Genomic DNA, 16,284 nt, shown 5'->3' with positions numbered 1-16,284 from the left:
ATTTAAGGTGATTTAGTGAAGAAAAATATGACTAAATGATCAAAAGCTGGGTTGGATCATGTATATGTTTTGAAGTGAACATGTGAATGTATTTTGTTTGGAGATAACCAAGTTGAATGTATTTTGTTTGGAGATAACCAAGTTGAATGTATGGAAATCTCTCAGCCAATTGTCATGGCAAGTGCAAGGTTAAGGTTGTTTATCTGTTGAGAATCTGTTGCAAATTAACTAACAGAAATTGTAGTTGATTAATGAAATATGTCAATAAATTAACTTAACACTTGACTTTGAGTACAATAGGCAAAAGCTATTCTCCAAAAAAAAGGAAACATTTTTTATATCTGTTGGGTATGTAAATGACAACTGCTAAGGCATTTACAATATCACCTTTATCAAGTGATAATGGAATTATCACAGTAGTAGTATAAAGGATGACTTTGCATATTAAGTATTTCTCATGCACATGTGCAAAGCAGCTAAAAATCGAGTTCAAAAACCCAGTTAAAGTTAGAGGAGTGTTCTCTTTCACTTTGTTCACCTGTAATCACAGCAAGTAAACAATGATAATGAGGTGTGGAATGATTGTGGAGTCATTGGTTTGATCCAAGTGTATGAGATTTCATGTGCGAGACTGGTCGACATTTAGCAATCAGCTAATCGCTCTGTGTGTGTGTGTGATCTGTGTGCCTAATGATGTAAATCCCTCCCTTCTAGTAGAGTGGATGTTTGACCAACTTTCCTGTGTTTCCGTATGTTCTCTTGACATTTTGTTTTATTGCCAAAATATGATGTTGTGCTTTTCTTTTAGTGAAAATATAAACTAGGGGTTTTGACTTCTTATTCTAAACCTGTAACATAATGCTGAGTTGTTTATTAATATTGTCATTGTAAATAATTTTACCTGCTATAAAAATACTATTACATGGTCTTGGAGATGCTTTTTATTTTCGTATTCATATATGATTTGGGGCGTGGCTACCTTTAATTGACAGGTAACTAACAAGGCGAGCTGTCATCAGGAGAGAAGCAGAACAATGCATATCCACGGCAACGTGTCAATAGAGTTATACATAATGTTATACAGATATAAAAAAGGAGGTTTAGCGGTTTGGTCTCATAACTTTGACCCTTTCACTGTATTTTCACTTAATGACAGTTTATTTGAACGTTTTGTTCAGTAAAATGTCTTGTTCAGCGTTTGGTTGGACTAACAGACACTCCAAGGAGTCGCTGCTCAGTTTTCTGAGGTCAGTAACATACATTTTGTTTTTGTTTTTTGCTAGCTAAAACTAACATCCCAGTTAATGCTCCAGTTAATGCTAACATGAAGTAGCAGCGGCTTCTCTCAGTCAGGTTGAGGTGTAGAGAGGCTGTAGTCAGTGATCAGATCCCTCTCCTCCTCCACAGTCCAGATATGGTCTGTGTCCCAAAGTCAAGGAAGGATGCTCAATCGGCTGGATTTGAAGGACACTACGTCATCGACATCCGCCGAAGGACTGTCCCAATGTCGAGGATGCTCCGGAGGACAGAGTCCTTCTTCTGCCCAAATTCAGAGGACGCATGTGTGTATCCTCCGTGCGCTCCGACTACCCATAAAGCATTGCGCACGCCGGTCTACCGGGAGATTTAAAAATGGCGAGCGTAGAAACAGCGACGCCGGCGGCGCAATATGCATTTAAATAAGTATTTACAGTTTACACTGAATGTTGTCACATAACTTACAAAACGTGTGTTCAAAGTCAAGCAAAAACATATAGATAAACAAATGCCAGAATATTAAGCTAAAGATAATAAACGTAATCTTGATACATTGCCGGTTAAGTTAATTAATGCCGTCTCAGATGCTAAAGTTATTGTTAATTAATTTATATGCGTCAGATGATGATGTAGTATGTGCAACTATGCCATTCAGAAAGTTATACATTTCTTTATTGTGTTTACAGGGAGCGAAAGTCCGCTATTATCCGTTATTGTTATTTATAAATAACTGTTATTGTACTGGACTGTAAAATAAAAAATAAAAAAATGACAAAACATATTTCCATGATGAATTATGCGCCGCTGCTTTTATGAAACTAAGTAGCGGCCAAATTCAGCCAGGATCAGTTAAATATTCAGGTTTAATCCACTTTGTGGCTTTTACTTGCTAAATCGCTAAATCAACCTTAAAGCATCTTCTTCCATTTTCACAAATATGTGTCAGAGTACTGATGCCAAAGACACATCCATGTCGTGAACTGATTTTGAAATTGCGGCGCTGAATTTATTTATTAAACTGATAAGAACAGATACTACACTTGATCTTAGCCATAGGCCGAGAGCGGTGCTAAATTGAAGCAGATTTCATTACGCAATGACGCACAACTGCACACTCTGAAGGCTGTCCCATTTGTGCGTTACACCAGTGAAAGGAAGGACTCTTGCCTCGCCTCCGGAGGACCCGACTCCGAAGGAAGGATCCTACCAAGGAAGGATCCTTGACATTGGGATACAGCTAGGGTCTGCTCCCCGTATCGGAAACAAGATGGCGACGCAAGATGGCGACGAGTGTAACACTGAACTCGATGCTTCCAACGGGCCACAAACCAATGGGTGACGTCACGGTGACTACGTCCATTATTTATATACAGTCTATGACATACATACACACTGGAGTCTGATACAGATAAAAAAAAATAATGTGAACAGCCATGCAAAAAAATCTGGATCCAAGGAAAAGCATTAAGACCTGCAGTGTGAACATAACCTTATGTTCACAATCTTAAAGGCATACTTGGTAGTTCGGAGCTCCCCTTACCGCTCTGTGGTTTATATTTCAAAACACATGAAAAACTCACTGGCAGCACCCCTCCCCATTTCTACACCTGGCCATGTGCATTTGTTGTCAACGGAGCCGGCAGAGTAACATCTAGGGTGTGAGTTATTAGCATCAGTTATTATGTAGCAGAGTAAGGCCCAAAGTGAAATGCAATCCTGAATTTATCCAACATATTTGTCCACATAAGTATTTAGCAGCAACAGAGAGAGAGAGTTAGACTCAATGGCTCTCTTAGCGGGAAAAGTTCACTAGCCTGACCAACTCCTGTACATCCTGTATTGATGTGCCCTTGATTGAGATAATTTCCTGTTTTATTTTGAACAAGCACCCTGTTGTGTATCTTGACTAATGTATCTGTTTTTGATACTTTCTCATTACATTTTTCTAAGAAACTCTGTCGTCTAGATTTGTTAAGATTTTACACAACACACACTCCCTCTCTTCCTTCCCCTCATCTCCTTTTTCCACCAGGAGACAGCAGGGGAGGCAAGGAAGTCCAACAAGTCATTTTACCATCACAATGATTTCTAAACTTTTTTAATAAGTTAAAAATGCTGCATAAGAAAATGGTGCAGAATGAACTGTCATTGCTAGTATTACTATCCCCCGTCCCCATCTGTTCTTATTTTAAATGATCTCTCTCAACTGAAACTTACGAAATTCTCAAATCACGTGTTTCTGGCTGGCCTAACTGCAGCTAAAAAGATGATCGCAACAAGATGGAAAGTGGACAGTGATTGCTCAACTTCATAGATGATGCACTTCTGGAATTGTCCACAGGACACGTCCATGGTGCAAAAGAGGAAGTGACATTGTACTGGGCTCGAACAGTGGAGCCTCTCAAAGGCATTTGGTGTGAGCTGAGCTTGTTGACAGATAATCTCTCTAGGTACCTGGCTTTTATATATGAATTATACTGGCCAATGGGGGATGTTTATGAAAGTGGAACTAAAAGCTTACACTGGGGTGTGAATTGGTACTTCCAACTAGCTGGTTCTTGGAAATCTTAAAAAAGTGGTCCTGTAGAGCAGTAGTTCTCAACCTTTTTGAGTCGTGACCCCCAATTTAACATGCATGTTGTCTGTGACCCCCGCTCACTGAACACAATCTCACAGTTCAGATCATACAAACTCAGTTGATACAACAAATTTTGGACAAATAATGAAGCAGACAACAACTAAAACATCTCTCTGTCTGTGCATTTATATGTATTTTTTTATATTTTATTGTTAGTTTTAATCTAAGTCCTTTGCTATAAGTTTAAAGGTCCATTCTGACCTCCTGAGTGTGTAACAGTCAGCTTCAAGCCAAAGATTCCTTGGAAAGTAAGAACTTGATATTTTGGGATTTGTCAGAAAAGACACAAAATTACCAAAAAAGAATCAAATTGACCGCAAAATGACAAAATTGACCACAAAATGACAAAAAATGACCACAAAAGACACAAATTGACCAAAAAGGACACAAAATGACCAAAAAAAGACAAAATGACAATGAAATCACCAAAAAGTTTGGGAACCGCTGCTGTAGAGGACAAGGTGACTTCTTATCCTGGTCATTATTTGCAAGATATTACAAGAATCTTCTTCATGTTCATTGGCCAGCATTTCTTGGGCATTTTTCTTTAACTTAAATTTTTATCCCACGATTTTTGTAACCCAGTTATTTTTCATCCTGTGCCAATTGCCTATTGCATGGCCCTGCGTGCTACCTTGTCTCTGTCAGCCTGGGGAGAGCCCTGAACTTGACACATGCTTCCTCCATGACATGAGCAGTTAGCAGACCGCTTCTTATCACCTGACAGGTGGAGTTTGCCCAGTAGGACGTAGCCCGTGGGAGGATCACGTTATTCTCACCGGTTCTTTTCCCACCCATCAGGACCAACCAGAGGGAGGCACTATAGCAGGATCACTATACCAGGATCACTACATGTTTTTGTGAGAGGTCCCTGTAAGGGGAACCTCGGGGGACAAGGGGAGACCATGCAAACTCCACACAGAAAGGCCTTTTGCTGGCGCCAACCAGCCATGGAGGTGGGGACATGCCTCCAACGCCCACATCATCCCTGGCGGGAATCGAACCCTGTGAGGCGACAGGGCTACCAACTGCACCACCGTGCCCCCTGGATCTGGTTTTCTAGATTAAAAATTGCACTGTACATTCACAACATGAAGGGACTGTTCCCTAAAAATGGTGCAAATCCATGGTGCAAAAGAGGAAGTGACATTGTACTGGGCTCGAACAGTGGAGGCTCTCAAAGGCATTTTGGTGTGAGCTCTGAGCTGAGCTTGTTGACAGATAATCTCTCTGGGTACCTGGCTTTTATATATGAATTATAGTGGCCAGTGGGGGATGTTTATCAAAGTGGAACTAAAAGCTTACACAGGTTTCTGTTCTTCTAGATTGAAAATTGCACTGTGCATTCACAACCTGAAGGGACTGTTCCCTACAAATGACTAATTGTTTGAATTGTACTTTTACATTTTCATCTGTTTTTCATGCAAATATCTTCATCTGTAAATTAACGACAGCTGTGAGAAAATACAGTGGGGAAAAAAAATACAACATTTTCCCGCTGGAATGTTGCGAAGTAGAAGCACATCCCACCACTGGGTTTTACCAACGGAAATCTACTGTAGCTATGTTTTTTTTTCAAATCATAGAGTTAATCCATTATTGACCTAACATCAAAATGCCATATTTCTCTGTTAGATTCACCCTATACAGGCACTTCAAAAGTATGTTATGATTTGAAGAGATTATTTATTGCCTTGTTCTTTGTTAATAAGGCTCTGAGCCTGAATGGATTTAAGCATCTGATGCATAACATATGTCCTTTCACAGAAAATAAAGGATGAGGGAAAAGTCACAAAAAAAAAATTCACAATAAAAATAAACAGTTTTGAAGAATAGAATTATCAACCAACATATTTCTTTTCAAAGCCCATTTGCAGTGCAGTGGCATAACATTTCAACCGTCAATCTTTAATTAAATCCTAGCTTTAATTAGAATTATTGCAATATCCTGCTTAAGTACCAATGCTTTCATCCCTTTCAATAGTGTTTAGTTGTATAAGCACTAATCTTTTCCATCCAGCAGCCTCATACATTCTTTTTCCTCCTGCTCTTTCACTAGTTATAATAACCACTTTCAACAGCAATGCGTTGTCAGCAAGAAGGGCTCTCATCTGTTGTCCAGGCAAAAAGGCAAATTACACTGTCACCTTGGAATAAACACTCACAGTTCAAGAGGAAGAAAGAGAGAGACAGAAAGACGCTTTTCACTTCACTCCACTTCTTGTCGTTAGTGTGCAATTAGGAATGAAGTGCTGTTTACACTGTCACAGACACATATATATGCACAAAGAAATGCAGGTGAAAACACACACACACACACACACACACACTAAGCTCCTGTGCTCTCTGTCTACCTGTGCCAGTCACAGTTGAAAGTGATCCTTGGTTAGGCACCAGTGGGTCACTGGGGTCCCGATCATTAGGACTTAGTGACACCAGGGAAAGCCCTGGAGTGAGATAAATAAGATGTATAGGCAGAGAATTTTCCTCTGCGGCCCAATTAGAGGAACACTGCCTGTAACAAAATGGGAGCAGAGAAAAGAGGCAAAAGCCAACAAGTTCCCCAACCTAAACGACAGAAGAGGTAGTGTGTCAGTACCACACATTCCTAAAAGACACTTTAAACAATAAATAAATGTACATGAGTGTACATGAGTATACATAAATGGGTAACACTTTACAATAACCAACTAAGTGATGTTTATAGATGGTTTTTAACCAATTAACCATTTACAAAGTGCTATACATATTTAATCTTTAAATGTTTCAAACGAATTTCTTAAAGGTATATGAATCATTTCAAAATCATTAACAAACTTGATATGATGTTAAAAATGTTAAAATGAGTGCAACTAAAACTATTAATAAACTATTAATTATAATTTAATTGTTTGTTAATGTAAAGTAACTATAAACTTACATTAATATACCATATATTTGTCATTTATAAATTATTTAGTTTGTTAAACATTAATAAATCATGTACTTACCATTCTAAATGGCCTATATAGTGTTTATAAATGAAATAAATCTGTTTACCATTTAAGTGGACCATATCACCCCTATTTTATACTCTTTACACTGGCTACCAGTTAATTTTAGGATTCATTTTAAGATTTTAGTACTTACTTTTAGAGCCCTAAATGATCAAGCTCCCGTGTACATTGCTGAACTGCTGAGACCCTACTCTTCCTCACGTTCACTAAGGTCTTCAGATCAGAAACTCTTGATGGTTCCCCGGACCCATTTTAAAACGCAAGGTGACTGTTCTTTCCAGGCCAGTGCCCCTCGCCTCTGGAATGCACTTCCACTGACCCTACGAAGCATAGAGTCCACAGACAGTTTTAAGAAAAAACTTAAAACATATCTCTTTAGGCAAGCCTTCCCCTGACGTTGATGTTTCCTGGCCATATGTGAAGTTACATGTTCTTGTGCTATTGTGTGTTTTTTCTATCAACTCTATATTTTACTGCATTTTATCCCTGTTGTAAAGCACTTTGTGATTGTATCTATGAAAAGTGCTCTATAAATAAACTTTACTTACTTACTTACTTACTTACTTACTTACTTACTTACTTACTTACTTACTTACTTACTTACTTACTTACTTACTTACTTACTTACTTCAAACCACCAACCCTCCAATCGGTGGGCAACCCGCTCTACCAACTGAGCCACAGCTGTATTATAATTTATAAATGATGGTTATTGTAAAGTGTTACCCATAAATGTACACTTGCTGCATACCATCAGGAGAATCCGCCTGTTTCTCACCCAGAAGGCAGCTCAGGTCCTGGTCCAGGTCCTGGTCATCTCACGCCTGGACTACTGCAACTCCCTCCTGGCAGGTCTGACTGCCAAAGCCATCCGACCTCTACAACTCATACAGAATGCAGCTGCTCGTTGGTCTTCAATCTCCCAAATTTTCACACACAACACCCCTCCTCCTTCCCTGCACTGGCTACCTGTGGCTGATACGCTTCAAGACTCTAGCTCTGGCGTGCTCCGCTGCTAATGGTTCAGGTCCTGCTTACATCCAGGACCTTGTAAAACTCTACACCCCTGCCCGTCCTCTCCGCTCTGCATCAGCCAAACAGCTGGCGACTCCCACCCTGCGTGGGTCAACTCGCCTAAAAACCACTTCACTTTTCTCTCTGTCCTGGCTCCCAAATGGTGGAACGAGCTCCCCAACAACATCAGGACCTCAGACAGCCTAGACATCTTCCGCCGCAGGCTGAAGACCTACCTCTTCAACAATACCTCCGTTAAGTCATGGTCACCTAAAAAAAAATAAAAATAAAAAATTCTCTTCTTCTTTAATGTAAAGCACTCCTGTAGTGATTACAGTTGGCTCTTACAGTTATGTACTTACTGGATTCCTGTGGTCTAAGTCTAGCACCTTTAGGTTGAATGCACTTATTGTAAGTCGCTTTGGACAAAAGCGTCAACTAATGACATGTAATGTAACATAAATGCCGATAGTGAAGTAGTTACAAGGGTCACTTGACTACATCAAGTTGGGCAAAAAAACGTAAGTTATGTTCAAAAACGTGATTCGTGTAACTTAAGTTAAAATAATTTACTTTTGTTTTCACACAGAAAGGGAACCCGCTCTCTTGGGTGAAAGTCAGCCTTTTGTTCAACACATCCACCACGCGGCCAAACGTGGGAATCAGCCTTCCTAACTTCTCTTGGCTGTCAATCACTACTACGTCATGCACGTCATTACAGTGGACGGTGAAACACGTACATATCGCTATTTTTTCGCTGCCTGTTTGCCCAACCTGTACTGATGTTTTGAGGAGAGAACTGACTGGCCAAAGCACATGGTGTCTTTGCATCATGTTAATCCTCTAGAGTCCATGAGAGCACCGCCACATTACTTCTTCATGACATGAAGACATAAAAATAAAGCAATGTGCCTATAAAGTTCTGGCTTGAAACTCCATGCCAGATTTTTTTTTTTTGATTATATTCAGTCAAGTAAAACCGGAGATATTGTCAAATATATTTAGCATAAAAATAAAGAACTAGAGATTATCCTCATTTTACCTGTTATATGTAATATTTGCAACCTGTATTCATATTTGCAACATTTAAAATTCTCTGTGTATTGAAATGTCATTTTCAAGATCAGATTTTATGTTTTCCCATGTTTCTTTTGGGTTATCAAGTAAGTCAAAGTTTAAAATTAAATATCAGGACATATAGGTGAGGTAACGCTGAAAAAACTGATACCAACATGGCATGGTGAAGATTTAACAGATTTTTTAAAAGGACATAATAGAGCAAGATTTCAGAGGGTTAACATCTTTAAAAAAATTTCTGCGTTACAACATTCACCTAGCCATGAGAGACATTTCTCTGCTCTACAACATGTGTTTTCACTGGAGGTCAAAGACATGCACATAAAGTGTCCTGTTATTGACCTAACCCTGCACATAAACAAACATTCTCCACTGAGAGAGCTGATTGGAGGGAATAATTTCCTCAGGCATTTTCAGTCTTCCAAACAGCCTGGGGAGAGATATGTGGTTGGGAAAAGAACATATGAACCATCTGCCAGAGCAGCGATTGAAACTGCTGACTTTCTGTAACCCAGCTGGATGTGGGCAACTGATAAGGACGTTTTTCATATTTTTGCTTGTCAAGAGACGAAAAGGCTGATGTGTTTGTATGTGTGCATGTGTGTAACGTCATTCACATCATCGAAGCTACTCACACTGAAGTGTCTTTTTATGCATTGTTACAACTGAGAATCATAAGTATTTTTAAAGCAACACATGTGAAATTACAACAGATGATTGATTGCAGAATGCTTTGGGTTGTTGTTGTTTTTTGCAGCTGCAGCAAATATTTCACCATATACTACTATATGATTCTGCCCTACAAAGTCTAACTGCAGTAACTAAATTTTTGGTCAAATTGAGTTATAACTAAAAAATTAACTCCTTTGTGTCTGTTTTATCTTGCGACAAAGTTTTAGATTTCAATTTTGCTTTATTTCAGAGAAATAATTATATAAAAACCACAAAATCCAACTCAAAACCAAGCAGTAATTGCATTTACCACAGTCTGCTTTGGATATATATACTAATTTAAACATAAAATAATAGAAATTATAAGTTTATTCGATAGGGAAATTATTATCTAGAAAGTGAGATAAAAAAAAAGTGAGATAAAATTATAGTAAGACTAAAATATAAAATGTCTTTATTATTAAGTCTAAATCTTTGAATAGAGTTGCTAAACACTTTTAAATACACTGATAACAAAATCAATTTGAAAATGTTTATTCACTGAAAACAAAATGTAAAAGCTTAAGGAAGACAACAGCATTGTTGTTACTGCACTCTGTTTATAATTACTATTAGGACCTTTTACAGCAAAACCACAGTGCAGTAACTACATTTTTGGGGTCAAAGGTCAAATAAATCATCATGATGTTTGAGCATAAAAATGACATCATCAATACATGTAGAAATAAGTGTCATATCACTGACCTACATATAACCCATTTGACTGGTCAGTTAGAAAAAATGTTAAAAAACTTTAAAGCAGTTTTTTTCCTCAGATTTACCTGTTGTGTAGTTACTGCAGTAAGACTTTGTAGGACAGTAATGGGAAATGCTTCCCGGACAATGGCACTTTATGGGACATGTTACCAGTCAGCATTATATTATTCTTTAAAGGCTTTTTTGAGATTTCAGACTTCAGAAGGGTTCAGGTTACATTAGGTTTGTGTTTAAAAAATAATAATTGATTAACGAACTGAAACTGTATTGTGAGGTTATAAAACTAACTAAAATTACAGTGAAAATGTCCTTCTTTTTCGTCTTTGTCAAATTTTTTCATACGTAATGAGTGCGCGCGCGCGCGTGTGTGTGTGTGTGTGTGTGTGTGTGTGTGTGTGTGTGTATTTTTCACAGCAACATAGTTGTGTTTTAGTTGTGCACTGTGTCCCATATTTAGGTGTGGTTTCCTGTCAACCACGTAAATTGATTGAATTCCTCAAGCACACAGTGGAATTCTCCCCTCATCCAGATTATGCTGCATAATGGACTTGGCCCATGACAGGCTGTAAACCTACTGCATGTTCTATTCACCAATCATAGTGCTCAGCCCAAGAGTCACCTTAGACGGCATGATCGCTATCATGGCCTGTTTGAGGAATTGGAATATCTAAACTTGCTCATACAGAATGAGCTCAGTCTAGGTTACATCATGGGCAAACATTACATTGAATGAGTGCAAAGTTTTTCCCTCAGGGCTATTTGGCAGCAGCTTTGGTCCGTCATGATGCTTTTGGCACTAACTCCCCATTAACAAGCCTTTAGTCCCACTGAAGGACTGCTCTGCTGTTCTCAGTGTCTCTGTTCTACTCGACCAGCAAACATTCTAATCCTGTCACCGTGTCACTTTCTGTGTCTAAATGTCGCTTTGCCTGTTACATTTTCATTTGCTCCAGGGCATTTTAAAGTGTGCTCTAATCCTACAGTAGTCTCTAAAGTGTTAGAATGTGCTCAAATATTCACAACTTTAGAATTATGAGATTTTTGTTTCCCTCTTTTTGATTACCTGACGAGCTGGTGTGCAGTCTACACATATACAGTATGTACACTGTAAAAAAAAAAGTGTTTCATTTGTGTCTAATAGTTTAGACAGAAAAATCCTGTTATTTTTTAGGGAAATTGTGAGATTATGGATTATTTGTGAGATTATATTTATCCATCCATTATACATAAATGTTTTTTATTTATATTTTTACAGTTTATGTTTTGTACTATTCCTTTATTTACGGTAATTAGGTGTCCCATTTCTGATGCTATTTAACAGTGTTTTGCTGTAATTTCTACAAACTTTTTTTACAGTGTTGATAGAAGACGCGGCTTGAAGAGGGATGATCATTGGTTCAATTCATGGGTTACTCTTCATAAAAAAAGCTGTCATTTCATCAGCACTTAACAGAATGTGGCCGGAGCACGGCTTACTCCTCCTCACAGTGGGGCGCTGTGTCCCCCTGTGGCACTGATTTGTGGGCGGGGAGCGCACCTTATATATAGGAGCCGGGTACACCTGGTGCGCTCTCTCTCTTTCTGTTCCACTCGTCCGTGCCGGTGGCTGTGGCGTGGTGAAGTGGCGTGCTGGCACCAGAGCGTCTTCAGCGTTTTGCCTAACGCAAGCTCTGTCCCTCAGCGCAGTGCGGCGTGCCCAGCATCGGAGCGTCTTTGGCGTGTCGCCAGAACGACGCGCGCTCTCCTTTGGCGTACGGGTAAGGTGCATTGGCGCACACTGCTGCTTTCTCTCGCAATCACGTGTTGACTGTTTGGTGATATGGCTGTTTCTGCTGCAGTGTGGCGGACTGCTGGAGTCACGGGGCGGGGCTGAGCTGCCCTGCTGGGGGCCTGTCGGCGTTGTGGCGCGGTCTCCACGTGGTAAGTCGGCGTTGTCCGCCTCTCATTTCAGCCTGTTGTGCCGCTCCCGACTGATTGCATTTTCCTGCTCTGTTGTCCTAGACCTCTCGGCGCTCCGTAATATCCTGCTGGTGAGGCCCAGAAACTATTAAAGCCACCATCTCCTGGACCCACTGCTGTTTTGGCTTACTGGAGCTGTTTTGGCTGATTTGGCTGCGTTTGGTTCACTCTGACTGTTTTGGCTCACTGAAGCCGTTTTGACTCCTCCGCTCTTCTGAGCTGTGGTGAAGCAATGTACTAAGGCTCTTCACAGAGCTGGTGTCGGGGCCTATTGCTACTCTAAGGATTTTGTTAGTTTATTAATCATTCTTGAAAAGATTTATTTTGTATTCATTGTTTAATTTGTTGATGAACATTATTTACTGTTTGTTGTGTTAGGAACATTATTTACCTTTATTTGATGGTCTGTTTCGTTGTTTGTTTTCTTAATTACTTAAAGTATAGTGTGTGTGCGTGTTTGTGTGTATGTATGTGTGTTAAGTAGCAATTAAGGGCCATATTAACTGGGAGGCCAATTTTATAACTTGCTTTCTTATTTTTGTGGACAGGTGCGGAGGGCCAGGCGGCGACCCAATCCCTGGTGGTGGGATTTTCTTCACGAACCCCTTGCGAGTGGGTGTGTTTGCAGTGTCACGGGTGTTTTTGGTTAGTTATCCCTCTCCCCTTGATTTGATTTTGGGCCGCCGTAGCCTCCACAGTCCTGTTCATTCCGCTCTGCGGCCCCAGTAAGCAATTACGAGCCAGTACTGTTCAAGTGATATTTTAATTGATTGTAAAATAAACTATTTTCTACTTAGCCAAATACGTCTCTGCCTGTGGTATACGGACCTGTGTAGACCTATAGTAACTCTAACCATCTCATATAAACTATCTCCTGGGGCGAAACTCCCCAGGTGGCGTTGTCGGTGATCCTTTTCCACCCCTCCACTTGCCACAATCTTGGCGTTGTCGGCAGGATCCTTTTTCACCCCTCCACTTGCCACAATCTTGGCGTTGTCGGCAGGATACCACAGTTAAAGGGGCAGAGACGTTCTTTTTGTTATTTGGATTTATTTTCTTTTTCTTTCTTTTGTTTTCATTGAGAGCCAGTATTAGAGCCAAAACAGCAGTGTTCAGTCCAGTGTTCGAGTTTAATACTATCTTGAGTAGCTTCTTTCAGGCAACATGGATGAGGAGATGCAGCAGCTCAGGGAGTTGGTGTCGCAGCTTAAGGCGGACAACGAGCGACTCCGTCAGGAGCGTGCTGCTTCCCCGGGGGGCTCCGGTGGGGGCGCTTCGGCCTCCTCTGGCCCGAGTGGTCATGCCCCTGCTGCTAGTGTCACAGCTGCTGTCGCAGAACGGTTGGTGGTGATTCCGAGAGACCGTAAGTGTCCTATGTTTAATGGTAGGTCGGGCATAGGTATTGTTGAGTGGACAGAGGAGGTCCAGGCATGTGCGCGTGCTCGGCACCTTCCTGTAGTAGAGCAGGCATTGTTCATCTTTGATCATTTGGAGGGAGAGGCGAAGGAAGAGATCAAATTTCGCTCTTCCGAGGAACAGAGAGATCCAGCTCATATTCTTGCCATCTTAATGGAGCTCTATGGTTGTAGCCAGTCTTATGTCACCCTACAGCAGGACTTCTTTTCTCGACATCAACAGGAAGGTGAAACACTGCAGGAATTCTCATTAGCTCTTATGGCTTTAATGGCACAGGTTGAGCGACAGGCACCTGAGGGAGTGCCCAATGCTGATGTTCTTCTTAGAGATCAGTTCCTCGAGCATGTCCTTGACTGCTCCCTCCGTCGGGAGCTTAAGCAGCTAGTCCGTCGCCAGCCCACCATCACCTTGTTGGCTCTGCGGACTGAGGCAATCAGATGGGAGAGGGAAGGTCTTCCAGGTGGCACTAGGGGTCGCAGCTCTTCACTGCCAACTGCTTATGGCCTCCAATATGGAGTGCAGGGCCGTCTTCATCCAGCCCCTCAGGCCGCTCCCCAAGGATTGGGAGCAGTGATGGATCTCTTGAAGCGTCAGCAGGAGCAGCTGACTCAGCTTGCCAAGACAGTAGCTTCTCTGCAGGCCCCCCCTCCCTCTGGTCCAGTGTCCCGTTCCGGCCCTGTCATCTGCAGGAGATGTCAACAACCTGGCCATTTTGCCCGTGAGTGTGATGGTGAGCGGGTTCCTCCCCGCCGGCGTGCTAACTCTGGCACTGCTTTCAACCCACATGCTGTCACGTCTTCTCGTTCTTTCCAGCAGTCGGGAAACTGAAGCCCGCTGAGCTGCCGAGCCACAGCTCAGTTGGGGAGTCCACAGGCTCACAGCCAGGTGCGGCAGCTGAGCTGATTGCTCCTTGCCCAAACATTAATGTGTCTATTGGGGGGATTAGTGTAGAGTGCTTGGTGGATACCGGTTCCATGGTATCCACCATTACTGAAAGTCTCTTTTTGGCCCAGTTCGAACCTTGGGGCCATGACCGCCTTCGCTCCTGTCAGTGGCTACAGCTGCGTGCGGCTAATGGCCTAGCCATCCCGTACATTGGTTATTTGGAGCTTGAGGTGGAACTGTGTGGCAAGGTGGTGCCCGGTTGTGGGATTCTTGTTGTGAAAGACCCCCCTGGAGCTCCATCTGCTGTCCCTGGAATCCTGGGGATGAACGTAATCCGCAGATGTTATCAAGAGCTCTTTGGTATGTTCGGATCTTCCTTGTTTGAGTCACCCTCTGTGTCAGGGGCGCCTGGCTCAGTCGTGGCTGCTCTTCAGCAGTGTCATCAACCTTCAGACCAGGTTATCTCGAGCCTCGCTGGGGCCGTGAAGGTCCGAGGCAAGCGGGTGGTGCGTATACCCGGGGGTACGATGAAGCTGGTCACTGGTACCTGCTCCGAACAGTTTGCCAATCAGAGTGTCTTATTTGAGCCTCCTGAGTCTGGGTTGCCAGCTGGGCTGTTGGCGTCCCCGTGCATGGTAAAAATTGTTCGTGGTACTGTATGTGTTCCAGTTGTCAACGTGGGAGAAGCGGAGGTCCTTCTTTACCCCCGGACTAATCTTGGTGTCTTGAATGCTGCTCAGGTCGTCAGCTTGCCTGCAGGGGTTACTGAGGTGGGGTCAACCGTGGCTACGGTGTCTTCCCAGACAGCCACCCCCTCAGTCCTCGATCGGATCGGGTCGTTGGACCCATCGGTTCTAACTGAGCAGGAACAGGCTAGCGTGAGGTCTCTGCTGGACAGGTACGACTCAGTCTTTGCGGCTTATGAGGGGGATTTGGGGTGCACAAATCTCATCTCACATGATATACCTCTGCTCGATGACGTCCCTGTCCGGCAGAGGTATCGCCGCATCCCTCCCTCAGAGTACGAGGCAGTTAAGACACACATTAACCAGCTTCTTGAGTCACAAGTCATCCGGGAGAGCAGTAGCCCCTACGCGTCTCCCATTGTGTTGGTGAGGAAGAAGGACGGAAGCTTGCGGCTGTGTGTGGACTACAGGCTCCTCAACAGCAAGACTAGAAAGGATGCCTTCCCGCTGCCTCGTATCGAGGAAAGCTTGGATGCACTTTCAGGGGCCCGCTGGTTTTCTACCCTTGATCTGGCCAGCGGGTACAATCAGGTGCCAGTGGCTGAGCAGGACCGCTCCAAGACCGCCTTTTGCACTCCCTTTGGTCTTTTTGAGTTCAACCGGATGCCCTTCGGCCTCTGTAACGCCCCGAGCACATTCCAGCGGCTGATGCAGCGGATGTTCGGCGATCAGCAGGGTCAGTCCCTGCTGCTTTACCTCGACGACATCATCATCTTTTCGTCTTCTGTCGAGCAACATCTGCAGCGGCTGGAGATGGTGCTCGGGCGGCTTCAGAGAGAAGGCCTTAAAGCCAAGGCAGAGAAGTGCGCGTTTTTCCAACGACAGGTGTCGTACTTGGGCCATGTCATATCAAGCCAGGGAGTGGCTA

The 16,284-nt window shown here is 42.5% G+C and overlaps 1 protein-coding gene and 1 pseudogene across 1 annotated transcript in view; both read right to left on the bottom strand.

Annotated features, from left to right (window-relative positions):
- The window catches only part of LOC131986284 (kin of IRRE-like protein 3), a 249,033-nt gene that overhangs the window by 84,725 nt on the left and 148,024 nt on the right, over positions 1-16,284 (bottom strand). The window lies entirely within an intron of this gene.
- Positions 2,168-2,327, bottom strand: LOC131987352 (U2 spliceosomal RNA; annotated as a pseudogene).

Source organism: Centropristis striata, chromosome 15, assembly GCF_030273125.1.
Source record: "Centropristis striata isolate RG_2023a ecotype Rhode Island chromosome 15, C.striata_1.0, whole genome shotgun sequence".
Lineage (NCBI taxonomy): Eukaryota > Metazoa > Chordata > Actinopteri > Perciformes > Serranidae > Centropristis > Centropristis striata.
The sequence above is the reverse complement of the archived record's forward strand: the minus strand, read 5'-3'. Positions and strand labels throughout refer to the sequence as shown.